Here is an 18,021-nt window from a genome sequence, read left to right as displayed (position 1 = left end):
TCTCTTCTTGGATATCCTTGCACTCAATATTTTTCAAATGACATCAAGTAGATTTCTTTAATGAGGCTTAAGACTCTTCTGTGTCTCAACATCTCCTATGTCTGATCAGCTAACAGAAATGTCCATAACAGTCACTTTTGGTTCATTATAACAGTGTCCTTCTATATACAAATAGTTTTCATCCTAAGGCACTGGTTTATCATCATATTTGTGTAGTTCAGGAAGACAACCGCACACAGCCTAAGAAGAAAGAAATACACATACACCTGCATTAAAGTCTTTCAGTACAATGAACAGTGGGAGGATGCTTGGTAAGCAGATCAGTGGTTGGCATATTTAATACAAATTGTACCTTGAAAATCAGAAAGAAAGAGGTGAATAAATAAGAGCAGTAAGGAAATTAAAGTGAGCACATGAGAGTATTTTGGGGTTCATTTTTAAATGGATTTAGATGTTCAGGTCAAAAAAATGATAGTAAAGAGCAAAGTGAAGGATTCAGAGATGCATTGCAATTATCTTTGTTGCAATCTGGGGAAATGATATAAGAAACAAGATGAACAATAGATAAACCTTGTTCTCCCTACGATTTATTCTAATGTGGAAGCTGAAGGCTTCCAGAGATGCCTGCCTCTGCAGTGCTGCCCTCACAAAATTACTGTCAGAAAACCTAATCAGCTTCACCTAATCCCAAAAAATCCAATGTACGCAGACAAGTTCAGGAGACCTTGTCTAACTCTCTTGGACAGGAGTTTCCCCTGATAGATTTGTGATTTAAATAACAGTAGTGACCCAGAAAGCCTGGGTTCTTGTGGGATGAGCTGCGCTAGAGATGCCCAGAGGCCAACTCAGTTCTCTGCTTCTTAGCTTCCTCCTCTGGATGATATATACGATCATGTCTATGCCACTTGCCTCCAAATGAGAGTCAGTTTCGAAGAAGAGAAATGAAAATACTTCACATTCTGTGAAACACCTCAGAACAGTTAGAATTTTTTTTTGCTTTCAACTGTTTCTTTTTTATTCCTTTTTGGTTTTTGCTTTGTTTTAATTTTTTTATTAAATTGTTATGAGATACACAGTTACAAGGTTGTTCATGATTGGGGTTCAGTCATACAGTGTTCCAGCTCCCTCCTTCACCACCACTTCCTACCACCAATGCACCAAAGTCCCCAGTTTCCCTGCTACCCCCCAGAGCCTGCCTCTATAGCAGACACTCTCTCTCTCTCTCTCTCTCTCTCTCTCTCTCATATTATGGTTTTCAATACAAGTACTGACAGAAAGGTTATCTTTCAATACAAGTACTGACAGAAAGATAAGCACTCAGTTCTTATCTTATCCAGAGTGACCGTTTTCAACTATCATCGTCATAGTACTAGAGAAAATATTGTTAATATGCATGAACAAATATTTTTGAAGTTACAGATGACTACTAACAGGAAGTAGTCGAAACCTAATGTAATCCAGATAGAAGTTGTGACATTCAGAGTGGCCCCAATAGAATGCCAGGGAGAAAAGTAATTCTTTCATCATCCTCACTGATCTTCTACAGGCCACAACTGTTTGAAGGTTGATAATGAAGAAGTTCCTTCTATCTTACTGTGTGCAAAGAGTAGAGCAGAAAAAAGAACAGATAACAAGGAGGAAGATTTCAATTAGTTAAGAAATTGAAGATAAATATCTGCAGTGTCTTCAAATCTAATATATTCTAGTTTGTAAGTACCGAATGCCCGGCAAGCTACCAAGAGTGCCTTGCACTCACTGCAAAGCCTGGCAAGCTCCCCGTGATGTATTCAATATGCCAAAAACAGTAACCACAAGTCTCACAATTTGTTGTGAGACGTTACTGGTGCCCACGCGAGCAAATCGATGAACAAGGGGGGAGACAGTGATACAGAGCTACAGTGTGGGAAAAGGAAGAGAGACATAATACATATTCAGGTGAAAAGTAAGAAAAAGAAACACACAGCCCAAACCATCAGATATACTTTCCCCACACTGTAACATAAAAGGAATTTCACTTCCACGAACCTGTAGAGAGAATCAGAAGTTTGAAAATTGACTATGCAAGTGGCTAGCCAATGGGACGAAAGGGATAGCACAGGGATTAGGACATTTTCCTCGCATGCGGTCAACTCAGTTTGATCTTTCAGCAGTACCTGAGCATCACGGGGAGTAATTCTGGGTGTGTCCTTTCCCCTTCCCCTGCCCTCCTCCCCGCAAAAAACCCTAAAACTCAAAATAGTCAGATAATGGATCCATGAAGAATTCTTGCTCCCTTTCATAATATTTAAAAGCTGTTCTTTAAATTATTTAAATTATTTTCAATATTTAAATTCAAATTATTTTTATTTTATTTATTTATTTATTTTTTGCTTTTCAATTTTATTTTTTCCCTATTTTATTTTTATTTTAATTTTTTTCCTTTTTAAATTTTTATTAGTGAAACACCATATTTTATTTATTTTTTTTGGGGGGGGGAGTTGGGGAGCCACATCTGTTGGTGCTCAGAAGCTATTCCTGACTCTTCTCAGAAGTGATGCCTGGTAATACTTGGAGGACCACATGCAGTGCCAGGGATCAAGCTTGGCCTTGGGGAAGGAGCAGCTGCATTGCAAGACAAAAGCCTCAGGCCCATACTATACCTCTAGCTCCCAAGAACTGGTTTGGTTTCAGACTAGTCATGTCCCAACAATCTCTCCCTCCTGTTTACGAAAATTGCCCTTAACCACAAATTACCCCTAAATCTGAAGGTCTGAGATAGGACAGAGAAGAGGATGGCCCTCACGGATTCCCAGTCACATCAGCTTAGCAAATGGAGCAATGAATTCAAGCATCACTTATCTTAAAAGACCTGCAACTGCAACTTTTCCATTTCTTTTGAGTTGGGTTGAGTTGCTGTTGAGTTGGGTTGCCTTTTGTTTTGAGAATAACATTTATGGGGGGGGAGGGGGCAGGGGTTGGATAGACACAAAGATACTTGCCTGAAATCTGAGGCGTGAAAACCTGGGAAGAGTCTATTACAAAGAGACTACAACCCTCACACAGAACCCATTTTCAATTTGTCAAAAGACAAATGGCTGGAAAGGACTCAGATGCCACCTTGGCACTCCCAGGCAGAGTGTCATCTTGTGGTGGCAGCCAAAACTTGGAAAAAAGCATGGGCATTCTTTGGAGGCCAAAGGGTATTCTGTGACTTCTTCTTGGAAGGACTTGTTTGAGTCACTCCAACCGCAATGTGCCTGTCTCACCAGAGACTGTTGAGAAATTCTTGCAGAATGCACCTTTTGTCAGTGTGTGAAGAGATCTGGGTTCACATGTGGATATGCTCTCCCCAGCAATTCAGTAAGAATATGTGGCAAATAGCAAAACTACCCCGACCTTCAACTGTTGCTTGCTTTCAATGGTGTAAGATTTTCCAAATGAAAAGACTTTCACTCAAAGCCATATTAGGTCAAATAAAGCTATGGTTTTTCTAGGTGTTAGAGGAAAGGGACGAGGCAGGACCAATTGCTTAAAGGATCCAGGGTTTCCTCTTGGGGTTATGAAAGTGTTAGAAACTAAAGATGGTGATTGTTGAACACTACTAATGCACTAAATGTCTCTAGAATTTTTATGGGTTAATATTACATTATACAAATTTCATACATAAAAATATCTCTTACAATGAAATTAAATGTCCAGAGAGGGAAGAGATTTACTTTCATTAGAAGAATCAGCAGGGGCCAGAGAGATAGTAGGTAGGCAGAGTGGGTAGGGCACTTGCTTTGCACATGGCCAAGTCAAGTTATTGCTCTAGCACACCATGTGGACTCCAAGTCTCTCCAACCTCTCCAAGAATGACTTCTGAGCACAGAGCCAGGAGTAAGCCCTGAGAACCCCTAGGTGTAGACAAAAGGATAAAGAAAAGTCGAGAGCCTGGCCCATAAGAAAATGCAGCATTCGCTTTTCGGTACAAATTCTGCCACAGTCACACTCAACATCACAGAATATCATCTTACCAAGCTCAGAGAAGACTGGTCCGTGGGACCAGTTAGTCAACAGTGACTGTTCCTCAGGGCCTGGTAGTTGGCATTTGACATCTACCTTCCCTTTGAAGCTCAGAAAACAATGAAAATATTGTCTTCCCTCTTCAAACTTGTCATAACCCTCCAAAAAAAATCCCTGTGAGGAGGTTTTTTACTGATTGAAGTGTGTCCAATTATTATTGATATTATGCTTTCCCTCAGACTGATTTATTAAATGACTTCTATTTATGGAATCATCAACAAACCTGCTTGGAATTCATCTCATTTTTCTTGGCTCACAGCTTCCAAGCATAGCTATTTCTCATATCGAGGGACATATCTAAACAATGCCAAGGTTCTGCTCACACAAAGGAGGAATTCCCTAGACCCAGGTGCAAGTGGATCATTTTTATTGTACACAGAGGAAGAACATGCAAGTGAGCATCGCCAACCATCACTAGATTGTCCATGCAAGAAATGATCACTTACATAATCCTCAAGTCCTCAAGAAAAGATCACTTACCTGATCCTCAAGTCAAGTTCAAGATCGCTCAGAAAATATCTTTTCCCACCTGCCTCTGACTACTTCTCAGCATCATTCAACAACTTCCTAGGGTTAATCTCCCCATTGATGTCCACCTCCTGATTTAATGCTCCTCCACCAAAACATCTGAGGCTAAATGTCCATGCCTCACTGTGACCATCTTCATTCTAATCATATTTTCCTTATAGTTGTAAAACTTTCAGTATCGCTTTCATAAAGCAAGTTGCCCTTTCTCTATGTGACTAGACCCATGGATAAAGGACAGAGGAATAGCCTGAAAGTGAAGAGTTCTCGAAACCCAACGAATGTGATCTTGATGTGATCTTTCTCTCTTAGCATTATCTTCTCCACTCACCTGTATTGATGGTTGAAGGACCCCACCAGAGACAATTCAGAGTTCAGTAATGTGCTGCTAACATTCATAGTCCAATAAGCACCTGACTAGTTGAGTTTGTAGAGCATGAGACTCTTAAACCTCATAATTCAGAGAAGGACGATTCATTTAACATGACCCAGCTGTAGGAAAACAGAGGGTACTAGGCCACCAGAACCCGAGGGATAAAAATGGGATGGAGAGGAAGCAAGGGATTGGAGTGGGGGGTGGAGAATCAGGCAGGCTGGGGTCAGTGAAATACCAAGAGACTGAATGCCTGAGTAAGCAATGACACAAAAGACAAAGAAAAATAAAGCTTTAGGCCTTTTGCTGAAGATCTTTCCTGCTTTGATTTCCTGGTTAGCAAAGGGAGTTTGCTAACAGCCTCAGGATTGGGAGAGAAAAGGTAATGGTGCCCCATAGGTGAGCAGATAAACAATCAAACATTTCCCTGGACTTGGGAGGTTGATCAATCAAAACTTTTCCTTTCCACCAACGTTTTGAGTCTTTTTCAGGTCTCATCTTAGTTGCAAAACATTTAAAACACAAGTGTCTTCCCTGATTAATCCCGTCTAGTGGAAGTTACTGACATAACTTGCTCATGAATAAATGGATGAATGAGGAGTTACACTTAACTAAGATTGGAGTCATTTTCTGACTTAGGGCGGATATCAGGACCTCTGTCTTAGTCACTAGGAGGGCAATCTCCCTCTCTGGAGATGGCTTGCCTCCATGCTATTGCCAATCACTCTCATTTTCTACAAAACTAGATTTATTTCTTTTAAAAATCAACTGCAAAGTAACTATAAAATTGATTTCTGAGTTCTCTCCTTTGGAGCTGGGGATAGACAAGCTCTACAAGAAGTAGGAAGAGGTATTTTGGCAAATCTTTGGTGTGTTTTTTTTAGGGCAAAATTTATTGTAGAAAAAGAGCGTTGGTTCCAAGTGGAAAGAGTATTATTTCTTGGGGGTTGTCCTTTCCCTGAGGGCTCTGTTTTTCTTTTTTTTTAAGAAGTCTTTTTTCTGATCTGTAAGAGCTGTGTGACATAACTCTCTTTTGTGATTTCCTGGCATTGCATTTAGTACATTTTATTAAAATTACTCCTCCCTTCCCAAGATTGCTCTTTTCTATTTTAGGACACAATACCAAGAAAGAAAATAAGTATACATATCACAGACAGTAATTTGTATTTGTCAGTAGAACTTTATAGGAGGAATGAACTGTTTAGAGAAATTCATATCAATCTCCAACTTCCTATCAATTTTTTCCCATTATCTTCTTAAGTTCCTCTACCCAGTTTTCTTTCAATCTTATACATAGAAAGTCTTACCCACTCTTAGTCGATGACATAGGCAGGTAAATAGGAAGTTACCTTATAGCAATGGAATTCCTTAGGAAGTAATAAACCCACTAGTCCTGAGGTAGTCAGGACCCAGATTGAGGATATAGGAACAGGGACCTCATCAGACTCTTATCTGGCACCAGTACAGACCCAGAGAAGGCTGGGCTCTTCTATTACTCATTCTAATGTTCCAATCCAGACATAGAGCAAGTTCTTCAATATGCCACAGTCAGTAAACAATTATTATTATTATTTAGCACATTCTTCCAATCAGTGCTCAGAAGACTTGGGGACTATACCTGATGATTCTGAGCCAAACGAGCCAGAATTCAATGTGAGCGTTGGAGAATGAGATGTTGTTCAGAACTGGGGATGGTGTGGTCACCAATAAGGGCCCAGGAACCTCCAGGGTTACACTCCAGGTTCTGGGAGGGAGGGAGGTGGGTCCTCCAGGGCTCTACCTGATTGGTTCTCAGGGAATGATGTAGTTCTAGGGATCAAACTAGGATCAGCCACATGCTAGGTACTGAAACCTTGTGCTATCTTTCTGATCCCTGAGGTATCAGTCTTGCCATATTTTCCACTGAAGGTACCCCCAAATAACTCCAAAACCTTCACTTATTAAAGACTAAACACACACGAGCTCTGTCTCTTGAAGAGTGCAGATGTTAGATTGGAGAAATTAAAGCATATAATAGATGGTCCTTGATTTAGAAGGAGCTCACTACAGCAGGACATAAATCGTCTATCATTTCCATTCAGAAAGTACAAGAGAAATGTTTTCTAAATTAGGTAGAAAAAAGTATCAACTTGAATATCCGAAGCAGAATAAGTTGGCGTTTTAAGGACATGGAGCTAAACAAATGACCCACATGTGTGAAAGTCTGGGTCTGTGCATGAGTGTGTGCATTTGTGGATATATAATATTTGCCAAATTTTTGCCAGTGATGCTAAATAGGATAGTTATTAAGCAATCACAGTGAAGGTTCCAGGGTTCTACAGCTGGAATTGGTGCAGGTGCAGCCTCCTGGTTGCCGGCCAGCATTATTTTGCAATACTGCTGGCGGTAACCACTTTTAAATAGAAACATGATTGCGCTTTATTTTAATATTTCTCCCTTCTCTTTTCCCCTGACTGTAAATCAACCCTGCTCTGAGCAAAAAAGTTCTTGCCAAAGTTTTGGGTAAGAGATTAAACCCACTGGACTAAGGCTGTTTCCAGTGCTTGGAAATGTACTGAGTACATTTACAGCAGTTGAGTTAATACACATGACCGACTGAGAAAATATTAACCAAACAAAGCAAACTTGTCTTAGTTTTCTGTGACACTTGGAGATGGACTGGCACACTACTCCTAAGACTGGAGCCAGCAGCAAGCATTTGTCAACTATGTGAAAGAAAAGCCTTTTTTCCAATTTTCTCTCTTACCCCATAGATTCCTGGAGGATTCTGCAAGTAATGAAGTCATTTGGAGTCAAACAAATATCTTCATGGACAGTGATTCACACTTGAATAGTAGTAATTTCCATGACAGACTCTATGCTAAAGACTTCACACATACTGGATCACTGAGGACATCGAATCATGCCAGCTCTATGAGGAAGGTATTATTCTTATATGACTTTACAAATAAGGAAACAGAAGCACAAGTTTACCTAAGGTCACATAGACAGTAAGTAAAGGATCCAGGTTTGGAGTATGAGGAATCTAACAATCAGGTGTGTTCTTAATTATTGGACTGTATAGCATTCCATTTTGGAAGCTTAAGGCGATCTCATTTTCACACCAAGTCCAAATCAGTTTCCCCACTTTCCCCATAAGCTTTTTGTGGACGTCTAACTCCTCAACTGGACCATTAGCTTCTTCAGGGTTTGATTTCTATGTCTGTCTTTGCCATCTATCACTGGACTTTGCTGTCATAAGTATTCCACAGAGTTCACAGAAATATGTTTCAAGGATTTGAAAAAAATATATACTAAAACATTTGATAATGGTGCACAAGATCATTATATCTAAGAGATTTAAGTTCTTAATATGCAGTGCAATTATCATAAAACGAATTGACCCACATACTTTTCCACAGGACTAGGACTCATATAAAGTTTCTTGCTTGATCTTAAGTAGATCTCATCAAATTCTCTACTGCTTGTGACACAAAGACAAGAAAATTATTTTATGGCAAAGGATATATTCTTAGCAATTTACTGGGGCTAGAGAACACAATTCTTTTGCTTCAACAGACTTAAAATTAAATAGCTAAAGGTAGCTGCAAAGTCCCCTTTTAGGTCATTTTTAAGTAGTTTACCTTGCTGTTTGGCTCTGTCCAGCAGATAAATTTTTATTTAGTTCTTCAAATTTTTATTTAGTTCTTTGGAACATTTATGATCACTCCAATGAACCATAACTGACAGTATATTTCAACAACAATTAGTTCTTGTACCTTGTCCTGGGACTAGGTACAGACTGACACAGTTTTCCTAAGAAGGTAGCTGCATTGCCCTGTAAGAGGTTATTGGGCCTTTCCTTTGCTTGTAAAGCACTTAGGGGAGACAACCTACTGTTAGAAACTCTTCTTCTTATTTTTCTTCAAAATTTTATGCTTATGAAAGACTTATCTAAATATAAATGTTGAACTCCTAGGTATTTATATGAGAAATATGGAAACATGATAAGAACAGATACTACACTTGATCTTAGCCAAAAGGCCAAGAAGCATTCACGGCAAAGCCTGGCAAGTTACCCGTGACATATTCAATATGTCAAACACAGTAACAACAAGTCTCACAATGGAGACATTGCTGCGCCCATTCGAGCAAATCAATGAACAACAGGAGGACCGTGCTACAGTACTATGGAAGCATGATTCCTAAAAGGTTTATTCACTTCACATCCCTTGGTCCACAGCAGTATTATTCACAATAGTCAAAACTTGAAATCAAGCTAAACCTCTATCCATAAATAAGAACTACATTCTTAAAACAGGTAAAGGAACAAACATGATAACCTCTCTGTATCTGTACTGCAAACCATAATGCCGAAAAGGAGAGAGAGAGAGAGAGAGAGAGAGAGAGAGAGAGAGAGAGAGAGAGAGACAGAGAGACAGAGAGACAGAGAGAGACAGAGACACGGAGAAAGGGTGGGACAGGAAGAAACATGCTTGCTATAGAGGGAGGCAGAGGTGGTAAGACAGAAACTGGAAACATTGATTGTGGGGAATGTACACTGGTGGAGGGATGGGTTTTTAGAACATTGTATGATGAAAACCTGACCATGAACAGCTTTGTATGTGTGTATCTCATGGTGATCAGTTTTTTTTTTTAAAAAAAAGCCTATCCATAGAAGACTGGATAAAGAACCAGTGAAATACATATTCTCAATGGAATATGGCCCTGCCATTAGAAAACATAAAATCAGACCCTTTGTGACAAAATTGATGAACCTACAGGAGAATGAAATAAATAAGTAAAGAGAGGTGGGGAGATAGAGCAGAGGAATAGAGCTCTACGCCTAAGCTGGCACTGTATGGCCTCATGAGCATCACTGGCTCAGTCCTGGAGGCAATACCCGGTAACACTTGTGGATTTGAGCACCACATGGCATGAGCATCACACATCTTCAGGCCCTCTCACTGAATTCTCAGCTGGGATGACCAAGAATCTTCAGGAGCAGCCCAAGGGATGCCAATAAGCACCACTTAGGAGGTCCCCAACATCAACAAAATGTTTTAAATTTAAAAATAAGAAAATAAAATTATTAATTATGAAATTGTTTCACTCATAAGACCACTTGTATCACTTGTCATCCTGTTGCTCATCGATTTGCTCGAGCAGGCGCCAGTAACGCCTCCATTCATCCCTGTCGCATGCTAGTGTAGCCCAGTGGCATCTGCTCACTCCAGGAACACAAAGAGCATCAAACTGTTCATTCAGGGTCTTGAGGAAGAAGTTCAACCGTCTCATAGGTGGGTGGCCAGGTGTTCTTTTGACATCCTGTGGAATCTAGTCGGTAACAGCTCTAGTCCAGCAGTCATCTCTAAATCGCATTACGTGTCCAACCCATCTGATTTTCGTTGCCTTGGAAAATGAGGCAGCATCCCTGACTTTCGATTGTTGAGGGAGGTCGGAACTCTGATTTCCTTCTCTCACTTGAGTGAAGAGTGATACTCCAATAATAGCTCTTTCAATTCCTCTTTGGGAGACACGAATAGCATCCTCATTTTGTTTTCATAGGGCCCAATTAAACTGAGTCACTCATAAGAAATATCAATAATTAAGAAAACAAACCAAAAAATTCATCAAGAAAAAATAAGCCCTAGACTTGGTGAAAAATATGGTGATAACCATAAGGAAAGGGGATAAGTGGATAGGAAAAACAGATTGAGGGGTCTTTAAGGTGATGAGACAGTGCTGGAAATATGAGATGGAAGAGAGAATTACACATACAGAGAAAAGGGAATCTCATCCCCTGAAAATCCATAATACTTTAATAGCAATTAAAAAATGGAAATGAAAAAAATGAGAGTCAATGATAAAAATGGAAATTCTTCTTTAATACTGTACATGTCAAAACAATAAATTAGGAGTTAAGAATTACTGATTTTCAAGCTCATATTTTCCAGTAATTAGCTGGGTGACTTGGAGGAAATTAAAATGAGATATATCTTCTTACTAATAAAACCAGAGTGAAATTAGAGAATGAGTGAATCTTTTAAATTCTCTCTCTTTTTTTAACTAGTTTCTAGTTTGAGAATCTCTCTTCCCTGCACTCTCAATATCACTTTGCACCAAAGATCTAGAAAGGAATAAAACTATCATAAGAAGTGCAAACTTTGATCTATACTTTTGGTAAGTAAAGAATGAAAACCTGTCAGTTAAACCACCAGTTGAAATGTGAAAGAAGGGATTGGTAGATTTAACACGTGCAAACATGCATTTTGGATTTTACATTTTAAAACACCATAAATTGATTCCGAGATAATAAGTTAATAGAAGGATCATTCCTCCACTGTTGACTGTTTTAATTGTTTCGAAAATCTTGCATGCTTATGGTTGCGAGGAATCATTCTAACTCTATATTTCTTTGAAGAGGTATTATTATCACTCTAACCCCACTTGCAAACACCACCATCTACCTTCAGTATGTTTTTTCACCAACTCTCACTCCCCAAATTGTCCAAGAAAGAGCATCACTCACATCACCTGGAAGCATATTAGAAATTCAGGGTAGAGATGAATTAAAATTAAAATTTAACAAAACTGAAACACAAAAACAAACACTGTCCTCCCAGTTGTTCATCGATTTGCTCAAGCGGGCCCAGTAACATCTCCACTTTTGAGACTTGTTGTTACTGTGTTTGGCATATTGCATACATCACAGGTAGCTTGCTAGGCTTTGCCATGCAGGCGAGATACTCTCGGTAGCTTGCCAGGCTCTCCGAGAGGGGCAGAGAAATCAAACCTGGCTCAGCCAAGCTGGCTGTGTGCAAGGCAAACGCCCTACCACTATGCTATCACTCTACCCCTAACAAAATACATTACTGTTTAAAGTTAATTGTTCTTAACCAGCAAGATGGTTGGAAGATCCTCATCTGAAATCAGAGTGTTCTGTTCAATGTGATATTTCCTCATTCAAAACTTATTGATATGGGAGCTAGAGCAATAGCACAGCGGGTAGGGCATTTGCCTTGCATGCAGCTGACCCCAGTTCGATTCCCAGCATCCCATATGGCCCCCTGAACCAGAAGTAATTCCTGAGTGCAGAGCCAGAAGCAATCCCTGAGCATTGCTGGGTGTGACCCCAAAACCAAAAACAAACAAACAAAAAACCTTATTGATATGCTAAAAGCTCAGATCTTTTAGTTTAATTTTCCAATAAAATGTATATATGTGGTAGGGCTGGAGAGATAGCACAGCGGGTAGGGCGTTCGCCTTATAAGCGGCCAACACGGCCGACCCGAGTTCGATTCCTCCGCCCCTCTCGGAAAGCCTGGCAAGCTACCGAGAGTATTCGATATGCCAGACACAGTAACAACAAAGTCTCCAATGGAGACGTTACTGGGCCCGCTCGAGCAAATCGACGATCAACGGGAGGGCCTTTACCTTTTTACCTAGGGCACACAGTGTATAGCATTATTTTCAATATATGACCGGATGCTACTTTCTCAGATTGGCCCAAGTTGAAAGCAAAATTTGAACTTTGTTGCATAGGAATTACTTGACTCACATTGTACGTAGAGAGATCAACTGCACATATATGGGCTGATAATATAGTCTAAATTGCAACTGATCGTGTTTACATGATGTTCTCAGAACTACAGGTACATGGACCAGAAAATACACATTTGAACCTCACAATAGCAGATACAGATACAAAAGATGCAGGCACAAAGAGAGTTCAGAGGTCTTTGCATCTGTAACTGCTGAATGTTGATCTCTCAGAGAACACAAAAGACATCAGGTCCTTCATTTAGAGGCAACCTCTTTGCTTTGCAATGAGCTGGATCTACCCATTTTCAAATCAGCAATCTAGGTGGCTTATTTCAGAAAATAATTCATCAAAAACTCATTAGTAAAGCAATTGGTTTGACCCTAATACTCGATTAGTAATTTGTCCATAGGTATCATCCCATAACCAGAATGTCATATTTCAAGGGCCATAGAGGAACCATCTAGAAAAGAATGAAATGTGGTTCTGATTTTCCCACTAGCTTTCATGCAATTCTTTTGAAAATCTGTGAGCACTCCCTATGTGCACAGCCTGCTAACACCAGCTCAGCCTACAGAGAGGCCAGGAACCGCTGGCAGTTACTATTAAGGTAAAAATGGGGTTACAGAATCCATTTTCAAAGTTTCTTTGCAGCTGATTTAAAAAAAATTAAATTGGCACTACCAAATTTAATGACAAGACTACCCTGCTGAGTTCAGAGCCCAGAAAGCTATTGTCTCCCTGGTCTGCATATCCTCCTCTGCTCTAATGTTGCCTATAATGCGACTAATAACCAACCATCAACAATAAATGCCTTGTCATCTCGTTGTTGCACACAGCAATAGCTAGAGCAGTGATACTGACAAATGAACCTGCGTAATCACTTCGGATTTCTTTGTTACATCTCTCAGTGTGAAGATGGCTTCTGCTCAGCACGTCCCCCCAAAATAAACAAGGACGATTGCTGTCTCCTCCATCAATCTCCCCTTATTGTTGTCATTCAAGCCCCTGGGTTGCCTTCACATCTCACCCATCTTCTCAGGAAAGTAAAAATCCCCCAGATCTTTTGAGTTCGATCTTTCCCTCTCCCACTGTTCCTTTGCCATCTTCATCTCTAAGAATGAAATAGGAATCCTGCATTTACCGGGGAGAATGAACATGAACCTTCTTTTCCAGACATTTTTTTCTTGGGGGGGGAGAGGGCGGGGGTGGAAATACGCTCATTAAAATTTGGTTGAGTCTGACATTTTCACTTTTACCTTTTCAATCTTTTTATAGTTTCAAATCATTAACTATCAGCATGAAGCTCAAAGGTAGCGCTCGCCATCTCTGAAATGGTGACACGTTTGACAATAATGCTTTTGAAGAGCTTGTCACATTTTCTCCCCAAACAAATCTCATTAATGCTCCAACTGTCTTTCTTTTCTCTCTGCTTCTTTTCTCCTGATTTCTCTCTAATTAGCTTGTTTTTTTATGTTCCCTCGTTCCACAGTTTGAGTTTAAAAAAAAAAAGGTGGATGTCATTTCCATGAACCCCAAGGCCAAGTTAATCAGCAGAATTAATGACTCTATTACCCATTAGACTGGGGGCGGTAGCGCTTAACTCCAAGCTCCCGTGTTTGCTTTCTACCACCCTTCTTCATTTTGCTCTGACAAATGTAAACTTGTGCTCTCCCAGAGCAAATTCTGAGGTTCAACCTATTTGTACAGCATTTCTTTTTCTCTTCAGAGTGTGAATCAGGAGAGGATGAAAATGTAGCTACCTCTGGCTGCAGTGTCCCTGCTGAAAAAGTGTCACATCATTCAATGAGGTTGGATGAAAGGAAGTCTCAAGGAAGACGAGAAAAGAGTCATAACCTAACTCTCCCCCAACGGACTTGTCACACTCCATAAATCCTCGATCTGCAACATTTCACGGAGGCAGCATTGCAAAGAAATGCTTCTGTTTTCTGTAAAATTATGCTATACGGGTCCAGAACGATAGTACAGCAGGTAGGGCATTTGCTTTGCACGTGATCCACCTGGGTTTGATCCTTAGCATCCCATGTAGTCCCTTGAGAATCTCTGGCAGTAATCTCTGAGCACAGAGCCAGGAGTAAGCCCTGACCATTGACCAAAACAAACAAAAGGATTTAAAACTACAGCAGTGAAAATGTATAAAATTTTAAATCAACAGGAAAGTTGATTCCACCTATGTGAACGAACAAGCGTAATTAAAGACCGAATAATTTTGAAATTTTTTTCAGATCAAGGATCAGAATTTTAAAAGAGTTGTTTCCTAGCTGAGCTATTGATTAATTGCCTCCTTTTATTTTCAAAGTTAACATTAACCACAGAACTTATTAAATATTTTGTATGTTTTCAAAATATTTTACATTGGGAACGTATACCTCTAAGCTATCTGGAAAACAGAAGGTTTTCTTTAACCTTTTTTTTATAAAATACACAAATACCTTCTTGGAGGGGCATGAACGGCTGGAGCGATAGCACAGTGGTAGGGCGTTTGCCTTGCATGCAGCCAACATGGTCGACCCGAGTTCGATTCCTCTGCCCCTCTTGGAGAGCCCGGCAAACTGCCAAGACTATCTCGCCCGCAAGGCAGAGCCTGGCAAGCTACCCGTGATGTATTCGATATGCCAAACACAGTAGCAACAAAAGTCTCCAATGGAGACGTTACTGGGCCCGCTTGAGCAAATCGATGAAGAACGGGAGGACAAGTACCAAGTACAAGTACCTTCTTGGAGGTGGTCTCAGTTTAAATTTTTAGTGATATAATTATCAATGAGAACAAATAGAGAAGATTACTATCGTTTAAACTGGGCACTGAGACATCCAAAGAAAAAAAATACCAAGCCCATTTCCCCCCAAAAGTGTCTTTTTTACTTAAACCTCTACTTTATGCAACATTTAGCTTTCTGGCATTATTTGGTAAGCAGACACTGGCTAAAGACATTATCAAAATAACAATTTCAGGCAAAAAAATTATGTCCTGGCTGGGTTTGAAATACTTTGAGCCAATAAGAAGGTCTTAATGCCTTCCAGTCTTATACTCACATTGAATTTAGTCGATATATCTGAAGGATATTTGCAAGAAGGATAATCCTAACATTGGTTTTATTCTTTTGCCACATCTAGGTAGTCAAACAGACAATATCATTCTTGTTAAGTGGCCTTTTTCTTTTCACCATAAAGGGAATTCCTCAGGGTATTTAGAAAAAACTAAGTCAATAGCAAAACTCAAACTTAAAAGAAGAAACAGTTAAGGAAAAAATGACATTTCAATGGCATTAATGAGAATTTTGTGTTACCAAAGGGCATTTGCAATGGTTGGAAAGGAAAGGAAAGCTATTTTTCATTCTTGGAAAATAACTTTAGCACAGTTACCTTCAAATAGCATTTAAAATATATGCTATCCAACTTCTCTTTGATGTGTATGTAGATAGAAGTGTGACTAATAAAAACATAATATAAAATTAAAAACAATTTATCATTGTTATTATATTTTTATTATTGATTATTATTTGTTATTTTGCAGTATATTAACATAACAGAGAGGTTCCAAATATCCCAAATACTTTATTCTAATAGTCAGTAGTCAAATTTGTCCCAAATCCAAAACTCCAGAAATAAGAATCCTAGACCTGGCCAAGTAATATTTGGAATTCACACCAACAAACATGTATTCATTACAGTATGCCTTGCCAAATAGACAGCAAATACATCCTCTATACTGCAAGCTTGTCTGAACTATGCCATTTTATGTTGCACTTACACACCACTTTGCAGATATCTGTTTCCATCTTTCTCCCTATGAAAAGACAGCCTGCTCTTTCGAGGAAGAAAAACGTGCATATTTGTCTCTTGCTCAACATACAGCATGACACAAGGTAGTTTTTTGGGGAAAAAAGTTGGAGGGAAGAATGCTAAGATTATCTAACAACAAAGGAATGTACACTCAAATTACATGTAGGTATATATCAAGCACACCCGCGTTCGATTCCTCCGCCCCTCTCGGAGAGCCCGGCAAGCTACTGAGAGTATCTCGCCCGCACAGCAGAGCCTGGCAAGCTACCCGTGACGTATTCGAGATGCCAAACACAGTAACAAGAAGTCTCATGATGGAGACGTTACTGGGCCCGCTCGAGCAAATCGATGAACAACGGGAGGACCGTGATCCGTGATATATCAAGCACAAAGACCAATCCCATTTATAAAGCAAAAGAAAGCTAAATAAAATATCTGCAAATTGAATCAGGTCATTATTTTTATGACGACCATGTCACAATACAATAACTCATTATTAGAAAACACATAAAGAAAATTGACAATATTAAAAGATCAACAAATAAATATTACTATCTCAGCAGAAAGTAAGAAGGCATTTTATAAAAATGTCCATAATAAAATTTAAACTCAAACAAATGTGAAGTTCTGGATTAGTAGTGAGTCTCCATTCATTCATTTTTAGCATTCATTCACATGCATGTCAAAAACAATAATATAGTCCTACACTGTAGCACTGTCCTCCCATTCTTCATCGATTTTCTCAAGCAGGCACCAGTAACGTCTCCATTGTGAGACTCATTGTTACCGTTTTTGGCATATCTAATATGCCACGGGTAGCTTGCCATGTGGTAGGATACTCTTGGTAGCTTGGAGGGCTCTCCGAGAGGGACGGAGGAATTGAACGTGGGTTGGCCGGATACAAAACAAATGCCCTACCTGCTGTACTATCACTCAAGCCCAATATAGTACTAATTTCTGATATTAGCTCCATCACCCAGCACTCCCATGTATAAATACAACTACATTTTGTGTGTGATCTTTGGCAGTCCACAGGGTCAGTTTGCAACACATTGCTTGAGGGGTCAATTCCAGTAGTACTTGGGACTGTGTGGTACCAGAGATAGAGTCTGGGTATCCAGCTTATAAAGCATATAGGAGGTTCATTGAACTAACTCTTCAGCACAACTAAACACTTTTTTTTAAATTTTTTATTAGTGAAACACCATGAGGTACAGTTGTAGATTTACAAATTTTTGTGCTTGGATTTCGATCATACCATGATCAAATACACATCCCTCCACCAGTGCCCATTTTCCACCACCAGGATAATATCCTTCCCCCCCACCCCCCCCATCCCCCCCTGCCACTGTGGCAGGGCATTCCCTTTTGTTCTCTCTCTCTTTTTGGGTGTTGTGATCAGCAAAAGAGGCATTGAGTGGCAAACATGTTCAGTCCAGTCTACTTTCAACCTGCGTCTCCCCTCCTGGGAGGATCCTCCAAACACCCTCCATTTGGTGCTCCCTTCTCTATCTGAACTGTCCTTTCCCCTAGAATACCTGGCTGGCCTCTAAGCTATGGAGTAATCCTCCTGGTGCTGATCTCAGCTATTCTTGGGTATTAATCTCATATTTTGTTATTTTATATCCCCCAGATGAATGCAATCTTTCTATGTCTATCCCTCTCTTTCTGACTCATTTCACTTAGCATGATACTTTCCATATTGTACCACTTGTATGTAAATTTCATGACTTCATCTTTTCTAAGAGCTACA

General features: G+C 39.7%; 1 pseudogene; it reads right to left on the bottom strand.

Annotated features, from left to right (window-relative positions):
* Positions 1-8,865: 8,865 nt before the first annotated feature.
* Positions 8,866-8,977, bottom strand: LOC130040509 (uncharacterized; annotated as a pseudogene).
* Positions 8,978-18,021: the final 9,044 nt, after the last annotated feature.

The sequence above is a fragment of the Sorex fumeus genome, unplaced genomic scaffold (genome assembly GCF_029834395.1).
Source record: "Sorex fumeus unplaced genomic scaffold, SorFum_2.1 ptg000094l, whole genome shotgun sequence".
Taxonomy (NCBI): Eukaryota; Metazoa; Chordata; class Mammalia; order Eulipotyphla; family Soricidae; genus Sorex; species Sorex fumeus.
The sequence above is the reverse complement of the archived record's forward strand: the minus strand, read 5'-3'. Positions and strand labels throughout refer to the sequence as shown.